The sequence below is a fragment of the Rattus norvegicus genome, chromosome 2 (genome assembly GCF_036323735.1).
Source record: "Rattus norvegicus strain BN/NHsdMcwi chromosome 2, GRCr8, whole genome shotgun sequence".
Lineage (NCBI taxonomy): Eukaryota > Metazoa > Chordata > Mammalia > Rodentia > Muridae > Rattus > Rattus norvegicus.
The window spans coordinates 133,872,272-133,885,926 of NC_086020.1; the positions used below are offsets into that span (position 1 = coordinate 133,872,272).

A 13,655-nucleotide genomic window follows, 5' to 3' on the forward strand; every position below is an offset into this window, starting at 1 on the left:
TTAGTATTTAATGCACCTGTTAAAGTTCACAGTAACATTAAATGTTCCAAAATATATTGAGTATTTCACAACTAGGGTTTTTATCAAGATGAGCAAGGTTAATTAATTAAACTATAAAAACGGTTGCCTAAAAAGCTTCTCTGGAGACACCATGAAATCAAAGGACTATGAGATGATGCTTGAGGCACAAACATTAAATTATCTGAGCATATTTTTGCATCATTATTTTTAAGTTAAAAGAAATCCTATCAAATCTGAATCATAACTAAATTTCATTTTGTTACCAGAGACCTCAGGGGTAAATAAAATTTTTGATTTTTTTTTAATTCTTTTAAACTGTATTTTAAAAAACAGAAATTCATATCCAACTATTTCTGATGGACTGCAAAGAAGGCTCTGTCAGGAAAGTGACTGTCTTAGTTAGGGTTTGATTGCTGTGAACAGACACTGTGACCAATGTACGTTTTATAAAGGACAACATTTAATTGGGGCTGGCTTACAGGTTCAGAGGTTCAGTTCATTATCATCAAGGTGGGAGCATGGCAGCATCTCCAGGCAGCCATAGTACAGGAGGAGCTGAGTCCTACATCTTCAGGATAAGGAAGCCAGGAACAGACTGAGCATTCCAAGGCAACTAGGAGGAAGGCCTCCAAGCTTACCCCCACAGTAACACACTTCCTTCAACAAGACCACACCTTCTAATAATGCCACTCCCTGGACCAAGCATATATAAGCCATCACAGTGACTGACTTCTAACCTTGAATACCTGAGTTTGGACACAGCATATTCACATGTAAAAAGCAAGGCCATGGCAATACTTACCACCTAAATACTGGCGAACACAGGATGAATGCTGAGAATTAGCCAGTCTTGGGTTTTACTGAGTCGCCAGGCTTGATATTTGATGAGAGATCCAGTCTTAAAAACTAAAGTGAAAAAAAATTAAAGTGAATGGCCTGATATACATCTATATAATGACCCTCTCCAAAAACTTGATTAAATGAAATTTAATTAGGTTTTACATTTTAAAACTATATCTCAAATTTAGTGCTGCTGCAGTCCTTGAATGTGCTTTATTTTCCAAATTTTCTCCTAACAAATGTCATTTGTAGGGTATAATGTATTTTTTATCAATTACAGATTTCTATGCTTTGTTGCCGTTGTTTCCTCTAGGCTGCTAATTCCTATTTAGTTTGATTTATATTTAGTTACTTCGAAGTATTAAGACCTTTATTATTGTCTAATTTCCTTCTATTAACAACAACTTCCAGAGAAAAATCAATGGAAAGTCTATTGTTTAGACTTCTTTTAAATTTCTATGTTGTATAGCCATATCTTCCTCCAAACTGAAACATTCTATCTTTGAACAGTCTTCCCTAAGCCTCCAGAAGTTCTAAGAAGATTTTGGATAAGATTCATGAAGTATAAAACTCACATTTCTCAAAAAGTTCTTGAAATGTACCAGATGTACAAGGTCCCTTTCTCTCTAAAGTTATGTAAGCAGTAAGGAGAGAAGGTTCTTCAAGCTGTCTCTCTGTCTGAAATTATGCAGGACACTCCAGTGTAGGATGCTCTCATGAGGCATCACCTAACTTGGGAGCTTTAGGAACATGGCTGACATGAGTCATGTACTTACTTATGATAGGTAAGTAAGACTTCATCCAAACTTTTTCAAGTGAGCACTATAAACTATGATTCTTCAAGTTGGCCTTAGTTGATAGTGTCACTTTTGTATTGTTTCAGGTTGGCGTCTAAGGTGAGTAGAGAGTTGCTTAACTTTGTCCAGAAAATGCATCTCAAAAATACAGTGTTCCACTATAGAATGACAGTTGTGGCATATACATGGCATGATGATTGTGAGAAAGACGGGGAAAACTCCTGGGTAGCATCTTAAAAATTAATAGCAGCAATAAACCCTGAGCATCTTATGTCTATTAAAATGTTCTGCTCTTTCAATTCATTTTCTTCCTTTATTACTTTTTCTTTCATTTACTGTAACTTACTTATCTAGACAAATTGTGTGTGTGTGTGTATGTGTGTGTATGTGACAGAAAGAGAAAGAGAGAGAGAAAGATTGTGTTATGTATCTGTGTATTTGAGAGACTGAGTGTGTGTAAGTCTGTGTCTATTTGCATGTGTGTATGTATATCTTTGTGTGAGTATATAAAAGAGAAAGGCTATGTGAGTGTGTGTGTGTGTGTGTGTGTGTGAGTGAGTGTATGTGCATGTGTGTGTGTGTGTGTGTGTATTCATTTGTGTGTGGTGTTTGATAAATGACCTGATAACACTGAAAGCATAAAACTTCACTTTAATTCTGCAAGTTGAAAGAGTTCACCAAAAATACTAATTTCATCTATTTTATTGTGCTATTATAAGAGATGGAAAGTAACTGATTACATTAGTTATTTCTTATCATGCCTTTTCCTTTTTTTTTTTTTTTTTTGTTCTTTTCTTCTTCCAAAGATGTTACGGTTTAAACCTTATTGATTATCAGCATCAATGTGTAAATAGCTAACTAAAAACTTTTAAATTACATTTATGTATTTATTATCTCTTCCTTTCATGTGTGTGTGTGTGTTTGTGAGTATGTGTAAAATTTGCTTCAGTTGAAATTTACAGCACTCACCAGTTCCTCTGCCTCACAGGTCCTTGAACAAACTCAGACTTCAAGGATTTTCAGCAACTGCATTTGGAGACTGATCTACCTCAATGTTGCTAGAATTTTCTTTCAATGTTGTTGATGTGGAAAAATACAAATTTAGGGGAGAGGAATGGATTTTGACATTGCATGAAATATCTGTAAAGGTTGCTGAAATACTACATACATTACAAGATTACCACTAGATAATTCTAGGGATAATGGGATCACAGAATCACAAACCACATGCAGCCTTCATAACAAGTTAGGCTTCTTCAGTTTACTGCAATTTGATGCATGAATATGAAGGATACCATATATAAACATATTTAAAAAGGTCTCCATATTACCCAAGTAAAAAGAATCTTTATATAACACCAACATATTGTAGATAAAGACACCAAATAAGAATATTCAAACTTGAGGGAGTGTGCAAATGAAACTGATTTGTGTCTCAGAAATGTTGTAAAAGTCTGAATCATGTGCCATGATCAGATGATTCTGTTTACAAGTAAGCAGAAGAGAGCATTGTGGAGGTCAGCAAAGTACTAGTATGTTCTGATAACAACAGAAGTACAGAAATCAACAGGATTGCTCAAAGGGTACATGCACATTCTTAACCAAGTACGTGCTGTTATACTAGTAACAAGAACATAGGCTGATAGGATGCCCTGTTATGATTTGACTGTGTAAAATAAATGTGCAATACAGTTATGTAATTATAATTAATCCTTAACAAAGGTGTGACCAATTACAAGTTTAAACAATGGGAAATGACTTTCAACCTCTAAAGTTATTATTTGTTTGTAACAGATTACATATTGAAATGAATGTGTGCGTACAAATGGGATATGGAATGGCTTGGCAGAGGCAACGTACAGAAGAGACACGAGAAAATTAACAATAGGCCTAAGTGAATAAAGGAAACAATGAAGGACATGCAGGGAAACAAACCTAGAATTTTGAAGAATTTAAATTAACAAAACTTATTTTATGAAGTTTTACAGGTTCTACTGGAAAAGGAAATATTACATATAACTAAAATCTAAGGAAATAATATAATGACTTAAAATATGTCAGGAAACTGATAAACCTGGTAATCATTTTATTTTATAGCAGTTGGCTTTTTAAATACTTCTGTTTCTGTTTCTGTCTTAAATATTAAACTTGTGGTTTGGACAGGTTTTATAGTTAAATACTTATGAATCCTTTGACCTAGTAGTCCTGGCTACTAGGTCAAATCACTATTTTCACTATATAGATGAACATATGGGCTTTTAGAATTCACAGAAAATTTATGTTAATTATAATTTTGCAAATGGCATAAGAGGAATGCAAATGCAGGATGACTGATTTCAAAGTTCATACTCTTAGCTATTATACGAATGTGCTCTTTTTAAGAGTAGTTCTGACAGGAAATTAAGAAGAGAAGTTTGGATAAAAGTTGGCACATGGAGTGATGAAAAGCTGTGACCTAAACCTTCACTGAATAGAGAAGAGAGGAAAAGCAGGGCATTAGAAATTCCCCTGAAAAGAAGTGCCACCAATATGTCATCCTCACTTGATCCAAATCTCACAAAGGGTAAATGAGTTTTAGAATGCAAGTGTGTGGAGTCCTATGTGACACCATGGACGTATGGATTTGGAAGGTCCTGAGGATCAGAAAGCTGAGCAGCCTGTAATGGCCTTTAGGTGAATAAAGCCATGCTCACTTCAAGCGGCTACAACTCTGCCAGACATTACGATCTGCAAATTAGTTGCACTGCAATGGATGCAAAGAAATGTTGTAAAAGACAATTGCATGTATGATTTGTATTTTATTTTTTAATTGAGATAAAGCCCAGTATCATTTGGTAACTGAAGCCAAAGAACAGATAGGAAGCTGTGGGCTACCAATCTTGGTTAGCACCAGTCTTCAGGAAACCTTCAAGTATCTCATTCCAGATCTGTGCTCTTTTTTCTCAAAATGTATTGTGAACACAGTGCTGCACACAAGCTGCACACAAGAGCTGGACATAGATTTGCCTTTCCCCTTCCTCCATGAGGTTCTCATATTAGAATTCAGATTACCTAACATAAAATAGGCTTTCTGGAAACTATATTCTAAATCAATTTCTAGAAATAAGTTTTTAATCTCTTTTGTAGGAAAGAATTTGGGGACCAAACCCTGTAAGAACTAGGATGGACTGGGGTACAGATGGAAAATGGGATATAAGTGTGTTTCTCTTCAAGACCTACACAGCAGAACTGAGCTCAGGATCCCTAGAAGATATCAATTCTTATGGACAATTTGTGCATGCAGACAGTAGAACAAAAAGTTTAGATCAAGGTTGTTGAGCAAACCTGTTGGTTCTGTTGTCCCCTGACAGGGGACCATGAGTCTTCAGCATGGAAGAATCCTGCACCTGCAGAAATATATTCTGAGCATGATCCATCTACCTTGCACTCAAACTGTAGAAGACAGATCAACCAATGTGGGGTGTGTGTGTGTGTGTGTGTGTGTGTGTGTGTGTGTGTGTGTGTGTGTGGTGTGTGTGTGTGGTGTGTGTGTGTGTGTGTGTGTGTGTGTGTGTGTACACGTATGTTTGTGGAGAGAGCCATGTGAACATCAAATGCTCTCTTAGAACTATGCTCTCAAATGGGTATGTACAGCATACCCTAAATCATAGCTATTTGAAAGACTGAAGTATGGAATCAAAGGTCAAATACAGCATGGCAAAAATAGTGAGACTTAGTCTTGGAAGAAAAAAGGAAGGGAAGAAGGGAAAGAAGCCGGCAAGTAGAAAGAAAAGGAAGGAAGAAATGGAGGAAGGGAGGAAGGAAGGAAGGAAAGAAGGAAGGAAGGAAAGAGGGAGTTCGAGGAAAGGATATTTTAAAATGTGCTATATTCAAGTTGCAAACCTATTTGTGCTATATTCAACTTGATTTCGGTTGAGGAGTTGACATACTTTTAAGTGACTGCAGTGCTGCACGTGGCTTTCTGAAAAACTTGTAGATTAAATCCGTGCTTTTGCACCACTGTAGCGAACTCTTGCCAAATAGCCGAAGAGTGTGAATTATTTGTAATCATAGGTCCCTTGACTAGATCTGCAGTTTTAATTTCCCGAAGGTGAAGTCTTGGAAATTCTGCTAAAGTTCAGGTTGTGCAAAGTACGTGAGCTGCCCTGAGGCAAAGGGTGAAAGAGGTGAACTGAATATTAAAATGTCCACACTACTCAGCTTTGCTGCTTGTCACTCTGTCCTGCGGAGCTGATGGTGAGCTGTAGCTGTTGAGCTTCAGCTGTTAAACTGAGGGATCAGCCCTGTTTTCTGTGGAGTAAATTATATGCGGGATGTGGGTAGGTAAGCTAATTAATGAATGTCTGAAAACTGCTGCATGGCTTTCCTGCCCTAAGGCTTTCCAGTTCTGCAACCTACCTCCTCAGCGCAGCCTGAAGTCAGTTACATTCCAAATGCTGCAGCATCAAAGCATCTTCGCAACGATCCACTATAGACCAAAGTTATTTTTTACCTCGTTTGGTTTTCTCTGTGCCTCACAGAAGACAGACCAACATACTTAGCTCATATTGCTACTTCATAAACCCCTTACGGTTTGTATAACATCCATGGAAAGTAAACTCACGATGCCATGAGTACTTTTTTGTTCCATTTCTGTATTCTAGAATATTCCATTGTGAGATTAGATAAAATGTGTGGATCCTACACCTATAGCACATCACTAATATCCATGTCAGCAATACTTGGATATTAAAGTATCCAAATACTTGGATACTTTAAATTTAAAGGTGCCAAATAAATGAGAAAGAAACTGGGCCATCCACTACATTGGCTGAACACCCATTTCCAACCAGTAAGCAAAGGACAATAATTTTCTCCAATTATCAGTTTATGGAAAAGAGCAAACTTGTTTTAAAATCTGTGACCACTTTAGCTATTTGGATAAATACTCAGAAGTGGTGTGTACCTATTACTCCACAGTGACCTATGGGCTCATATCATTATAAGTAGGGGTTGTTAGACCCACAAGGGAACTCGGTGACGTTTTCTGCATTTCATTCCCTTGAATGAAATATTGTGACAGCCAAGGAGGTTCCTGACCAGTAAATCAACTCCAAAGGTTGTCTCTGCAGTGACATGGAAAGAATAGTATCACATTAGATGTGTTGTCCTGAACAGGGATCACCTCAAAGCACGAAGCTGACAAATGGCGCAGCAGGAGAGTAACAATTATTCTGGCGAGAGATAGAAGCAGAGAAAGGCATGTGAGCAATGAGTAACACATCCAGAAAGGGGCACGGGCTGCCGTGCAGAGGGGCACGGGCTGCCGTGCAGTGCCAGGGAGGACATCTCAAGCATTTGCATTCGGGTATTTGGAGTCATTTGGTTAAAACAATGACACTGTTTCATAAATATTTTAACATATTTTAGGTTTAGAAGTATAAGAATTTCTGGGAGAATTAAAATATTGGTTACAGGATCAGGACTATATTTAGATTTATAAAAGTAGAGTGCTCAAATTGGTTGATAAGAGAAAGGTAACTACAAAGTAAAATAATAAAGTATTTTTTATCACAGTGTTCTAAATAATATAGACTTTATTTTGTTGGCTAATGTAATAATATTGGCTAATTGAAATTAATCAGTAAGTTTTAGAGTATTACCTCTATGTAAACCAATTCCGTGTACTTTTGATAGATCTTTGATATATTTGTATGTATGTATGTATGTATATATATATTCATATACACAAATATATATATATTGCTTAGCAATAAGTATCAACAAGCAGTATGCCCATTTTTAATATTGTATATATCAAAACCCATGCACTATGCACTATATACTTAGATTTTAAAGACTTTAAGACTTTAAAATTATACAGAGTAATGATAATAAATAACAATAATATGTTTGCTTTCTGTTTTAGAGCATCCATTTATCTGGCATTTTACAGTAATTTGCTTAATAACTATGTTTAATATAGACATTGTCTTAGAATCTTAATTTCTTAAAACCTCCCCCAAAATACATACAATTTGCAGAGGTTTTCTATTTCAATGAATTTTTCAGTCTACTTAGCCATACAAGAGTATGATTGTAAGACACATGCATGATGTAAACTGGGAACAGAATATTTGGAATGTATATGAATGCATACATTCAGCTAATTATACCATTCCCAAAGTTATCTATCATTTCAGAATAAAGTTAACATTTGTCTTATGCTGTGGTATTCTATTGACAAAGGCTTCAATCATGCGGAAAGCTGTTTTCAAATTTGCATTATTTTTAAAGAGCAGGCACCATTTCCATGATAAATGACTCCTAGACAAGAATCTTAGCTGACTATCCAAGTGCTCGATTCTATTATCACTGATTTGTCCTTCAGTCTTCAACAGAGTGAAAATGAAGGACTCCTAACTAATTGCCAGGAAGCAGAGCTAATTTCCTTATACTGCCAAAAAGGGAAGGAGAAGAGTGTGAGCCATTAAATTTGAGAGCAGTGGTATGTGAAATAAAATCATTTTTAAGGTTTGTGTTGCCATACAAAATACCTTTCATGGTGGGACAGGAGAAAAGAATTCAGGATCAAACAATAGGCAAACGCTTTCTCAATAAGATGGCAGCTCCAGTCCTTCCAAGTTATTTATCCTTAATGTGGAGTGAACTTAATTGCAGAAGTCTCCACAGATTTTCCTCAAGGAAAGAAAGTGAAATGTGTCCTTAACGGAAATTGTAAAGGGACTTTAAAAGCTTTTCTTTTAATCGGGAAGTCAAAAGGCTTTGCAAATATGTTAAACACATTATACTTATGTTTCCCAGACTTGGTGTACACCATCCACGGAGAGGTGATGTCCCAAAGTTCAGAGCTTTCATTTTCTGTACAAAGTTCAATATAAAACCAGAGATGGGGGCTAATAGCACATTTTGGTCAATTAATCAAAAGAATTGAAAAGCACAATAAGATCAAACTCTCTTGTAGCTCTAGGCATATGGGCACCCATGTGAGTTGCTTCCAAACTTGGGGAAATCACAGAGGTCAGGGGTAAGCAATAGGCATGTGTTGTATTAAAATAGGAAACTCTTCTAGTAACTATGATAGTGCAGTTTCCCCCCTGGTTAAATGTTGTGATTTAGGTCTTAGTAACTTGTATTATTCAATGAGGAAACTGGATACCAATGAAATTACAATTCTTCAGCTCTTTCTCTAGCAGGTAGCAGAAGTTCTCTAACTAGTTGGTGTGCATGTCTGGTATACAATTTGGTCACTATAGCCACCTGTTCTTATAGACAAGTTTAGACTAGGGCTAGAGACATAGTTGTGTGGTCACCACATGCTTTAATATCCCAAACAAACAAACAAGGATGAACAAGTTAAAAATTAAGCATAAAGTTGTAGTACACTGGGTTAAAAGAATGCTCATCTAGCCTTTTAATTGAAGACAGTGATTCAAATCTTTTAAGCCACTTATTTTCCCTTGTAACTGCTCACAGGCCTTAGTAGGCTCCCAGACCTTAGCATAGCTAGTGCTATGAAGGAAGTGTCATTCTGGCCTTAGACTATACCAGACCGAGGACAAAATCCAGTTCATCAAAGCCCATAGTTCTTGCATTTTGGTATCTGTGGTCCTGCTTTTGTCTAACTGTTCTTGTTGCTTTACTTCGGAAGTTATACCTTTGGCTACCATTTCTTGTTAACTGAAGTATGTCCAGCCCACCCTGAGTAAGGCTCTGACCTACAGTGACATCTTGAACATCAAGTGTAATCAAGTGTGTGTGTATGTGTGTGTGTGTGTGTGTGTGTGTGTGTATGTGTGGTCTTCTCTGATGGATACCCTAAAACTACTTACAATTTTTCAATCAATTATTAATCAGCAGGAAAAGTATATTCAGCTATGTTTGAATCCTAGAATAGGAAAAGTTTTAATATTAAGAATCAGGTAGGTTGAACGAATGTTTGTTATCCACTATTAATATTGATAGATCCTTTGATTCTTGATTGAATCTATGTGCAGGTACTCATTTGTTGAATTAATAAGTTATATCTGTACATACACAGAACAGATAATATTTAACAAAACATTTTTTGCATTCACCTTGGAAATAACATATGTGTTGTAGAAATTTTTAATCCCTATTTGGGGCTTCTACCCTACCTCTGACCATTTGGTTCCTGGATAAAAGATATCCACAACCTTTATGTTTATAAGAAGCCTTAATCAGCTTAAGAGCTGGGCAGATATTTATCTTGAGCACTAAGGCTACTATGCCTATTTCCCAACCAATAATCCCCTTATATAATTTCCCATGTTTTATCCAACTCACATGTTTATTATTTTAAGATTCTTAGCCCATGGCTGCTTTCTGTTCCATTGATCTTCTTCCCCTCCTGGTTCTCCTCTGAGCAAAGCCTAGGAAACCTAAACCCTTCCTATGTCATCTCTATAAGATGTTGGCATCTTTATTAAGAAATCAGAAATAACTTGAAGACAAGGTCACATAGTATCACTGGGGTCTACATGCACTTTCTCTGGGATAACCAGGTCTGGTTGCCTATATTTGGTATTACAACACATAGCAACAGAGCAAACCTCAACAAATATGTCAGAATTATAATGATAGCTCTAGAAAATAATCTATGATGCCTTGTTCATATGCAAAGAAAGCCTTTCAAAGACAGTATGTTTGAATTTGATTTGTGACTATAGAAGTGAAAATTCTTTACCCTAACTGCTCAGTCAATTTTTCTATATATTAATATGGAATTCATTTACCTTCTATGAAATCAGATAGCTCCCACTGTTTGTGCTTACAAGATTTTTTCTCTTGAAAAAGTTATTTATGCAAATATGCCTAAATTAATCTCACTGTATTAAAAATCACAAGCTCTCCTTTTCGGTGATGTATATTTTCCAAAGACATTCCTCTAATGTATCTGTTGCAAATTACAAAAATGACTACTCCATACTGTTCATATGAATGGAAATAACATTTCATTAATTTTTTTCTAGATTGCTAACATTCAGAGCATTCAATCTTAAATTGTGACAAGTTAGCTCTCAAAAATAAAAATAGCCAAATTAATTTCCACTTGCCTCTCACATCTGCTCCCATGTATGACTCAAGATTGACCTTACTTCCAAAAAGACTTGCTTTTCCTGTACCTAAAAAATATATTCTTACCCCTCAAGAGACAGGGATGGAGAGAATTAGATGGTTTAAGCCATCCCTTTAACTGAGCATTCTTATCCTATGTAATTATTATTTCATGTGTCCAGAAATTCTTTTCTTCTGACCAAGCAATCTTCATTTTTATTAACTATATAAGGATGAAGAATTTTCTGCATCTTTAGATAAATATTCAAAAACTTCTAACGTCACCCTTTTCCTTTCTACACAAAAACACACAGGCACACAATATATTTAGTTAAAATTATAAAAATAGGGGGAATTCATGTGGAGGTCAGAGTGGAAACAGGTGTGAGTGGAAACAACAGAAGGAGCCATGGCTGCCAAAGTGAGTCCATTGGAAAGTTCGGCCTGGCGTTAGCAGTTGCAGGAGGCGTGGTGAACTCTTCTTTATATAACGTGGATAGCGGACACAGAGTTGTCATCTTTGACCGATTCCATGGCATATAGGGCATTGTGGTAGGGGAAGGGATTCACTTTCTCATCCCTTGGGTACAGAAGCCAATCATCTTTGACTGCCGCTCTCGACAACGTAATGTGCTGGTCATCACTGGCAGCAAAGACTTGCAGAAAGACAACATCACACTACGCATCCTCTTCTGGCCGGTGGCCAGCAAGCTTCCTCGTATCTACACCACCATTGGCGAGGACTATGATGAGCTGGTGCTGCCGTCTATCACCACAGACATCCTCAAATCGTTGGTGGCTCGATTCGATGCTGGATAATTGTTTACCCAGCGAGAGCTGGTCTCCAGGCAGGTGAGCAATGACCTCACATAGCGAGCAGCAAGATTTGGGCTCATCCTGGATGACAGGTCCCTGACACATCTGACCTTCGGGAAGGAGTTCACAGAGATGGCAGAAGCCAAACAGGTGACTCAGCAGGAAGCAGAGAGAGCCAGATTTATAGTGGAAAAGGCTGAGCAGCAGAAGAAAGCAGCCATCATCTCTGTTGAGGGGGACTCCAAGGTGGCTGAACTGATCGCCAACTCGCTGGCCACCTCCAGTGATGGCCTGATCGAGCTGCTAAAGCTGGAAGCTGCAGAGGACATTGCTTACCAGTTCTCATGCTCTGGGAACATCACCCACCTGCCAGCGGGGCAGTCCGTGCTCCTCTAGCTCCCCGAGTGAGCCCAACCTGGCCACGGTCTCCATCGCTCTGAATGACGCCTTCCTTCTGCCCCACCCCATCACGCCAATATATATATATATTTGTATACAATTGTAACATAAAATATCTCTTTCACTTTAAGTAAAGGTAAAATAGAGTGATTATATATTATTATATTTTATGTATGTCCATATTTACCTACATATGTAATGTATTAATTTAAGATTTGCAACAATAAACCTTCACATTGCAAAAGAAAAAGAGCACCTTTCCTCCCTTACAGTTGTTGACTATATCCATCTCAATGTTATATCATTCTTCACCCATTTCTTCAGCTTTTTCCCTGTAATTATATTTACCCTCTAATGACAGCTATTCTTTAATATCCCAATAAACCTCAACATTGGCAATGCTGGAAATCTCTAATCCTCTCCAGTTGAAACAATGTTTTCGGATGAACCCTTCTTGTTCTAAGACATTTAATATACTATGTACTCTCTGACTTCTTATTCTAAATAGGTACATTGGCTGATAAGCAGAAATAAAGTGGATAATCCTTGATTTTAAATATCAATTGTTCCTTTCAGTAGTAATTTATACACACACACACACACACACACACACACACACATAGTCATACACACAAACACATGTGCAGCTTGCTAGCTAGCTAGATGGGTTTCTCTGTATGTTTTGAGAACCACTATATTGAAATATAACTGACATACCAATATTTATCATGAGTTTGGAGGCAAGTACATACCACAGAAACCTCCATACAATTCCATGTACTGATCCGGCAAAACCCGTGATTTTCCTTGCACACTTTCTTCTTTCATTGTTATAATAACAATTGTTTACGATATCAGTACGAGTTCTGCCATCATGGCTATATTTCAGTGCACACAAAAAAAGATCACTCATTACAGGGAAGAAGTTCTATAGTGAACTTTTAGGTGTTTTTCCTCCGCTCTAACTAAAAGTCCAAGTGCTTTGATGGGAACCCAGCCATTGTCCCTCTCCTTGCCCTGAAAATTACTACTTCACTTTTCATCTTGAGTTAAATATTTAAGTATGTGTTATTATATAGTTTTGCCCTTTTGGGTCTATTCAATCCACTTATCATGTTATTCAAGCTCAGCTACATGGTGGAAATGGAATGGCTTCCTTCTCTTTTAAAGCTTGGTGATACTTCTTGCCAAAAGACTATCGTTCCTTGACTTCACTTACATCATTTGTGGTCTTTTATTTGTTGTTTTAAAAAAAGTTAATTTACTTTTTTATCAGATATAATTCTTTTCAGAATTTTGCTGTTAGTTATTGTTTTGTTTTTGTTTTTTTCTTGTTGTTGTTATATAAACATTGAGGAACTAGAGACTTAGTTTAGCAGTGCAACACTAAAGAATTCCTGAGAAATTCCTTGAATCATTTAGGAATGTCAGCTGGGTATAAACAAATATTGGTACTTTTACCATGAAAACACACTCAAGACTAGCATGTTTATGAAGCAGACATGGAGACTATTATTAAAGACACTTAAGACTTGAGCATGAAAGCCAAAGGTTTGCTTAATACAAGTAAGATATTTGCTTTCCACATGGGAACAGGGAAAATAAGATATATCCAGTGTAAAATATGATTCTTCAAAGGAAGTCATGAAATTAATTGTCTTATCATTAACCAGGTATAGAATTCGGGCGACTGTAAATTAAACT

The 13,655-nt window shown here is 36.8% G+C and overlaps 1 pseudogene; it reads left to right on the top strand.

The window, feature by feature from the left end:
• The first annotated feature begins 1,611 nt into the window (after nt 1-1,611).
• On the top strand, nt 1,612-11,960 carry Phb1-ps17 (prohibitin 1, pseudogene 17; annotated as a pseudogene).
• The last annotated feature ends 1,695 nt before the right edge of the window (nt 11,961-13,655 follow it).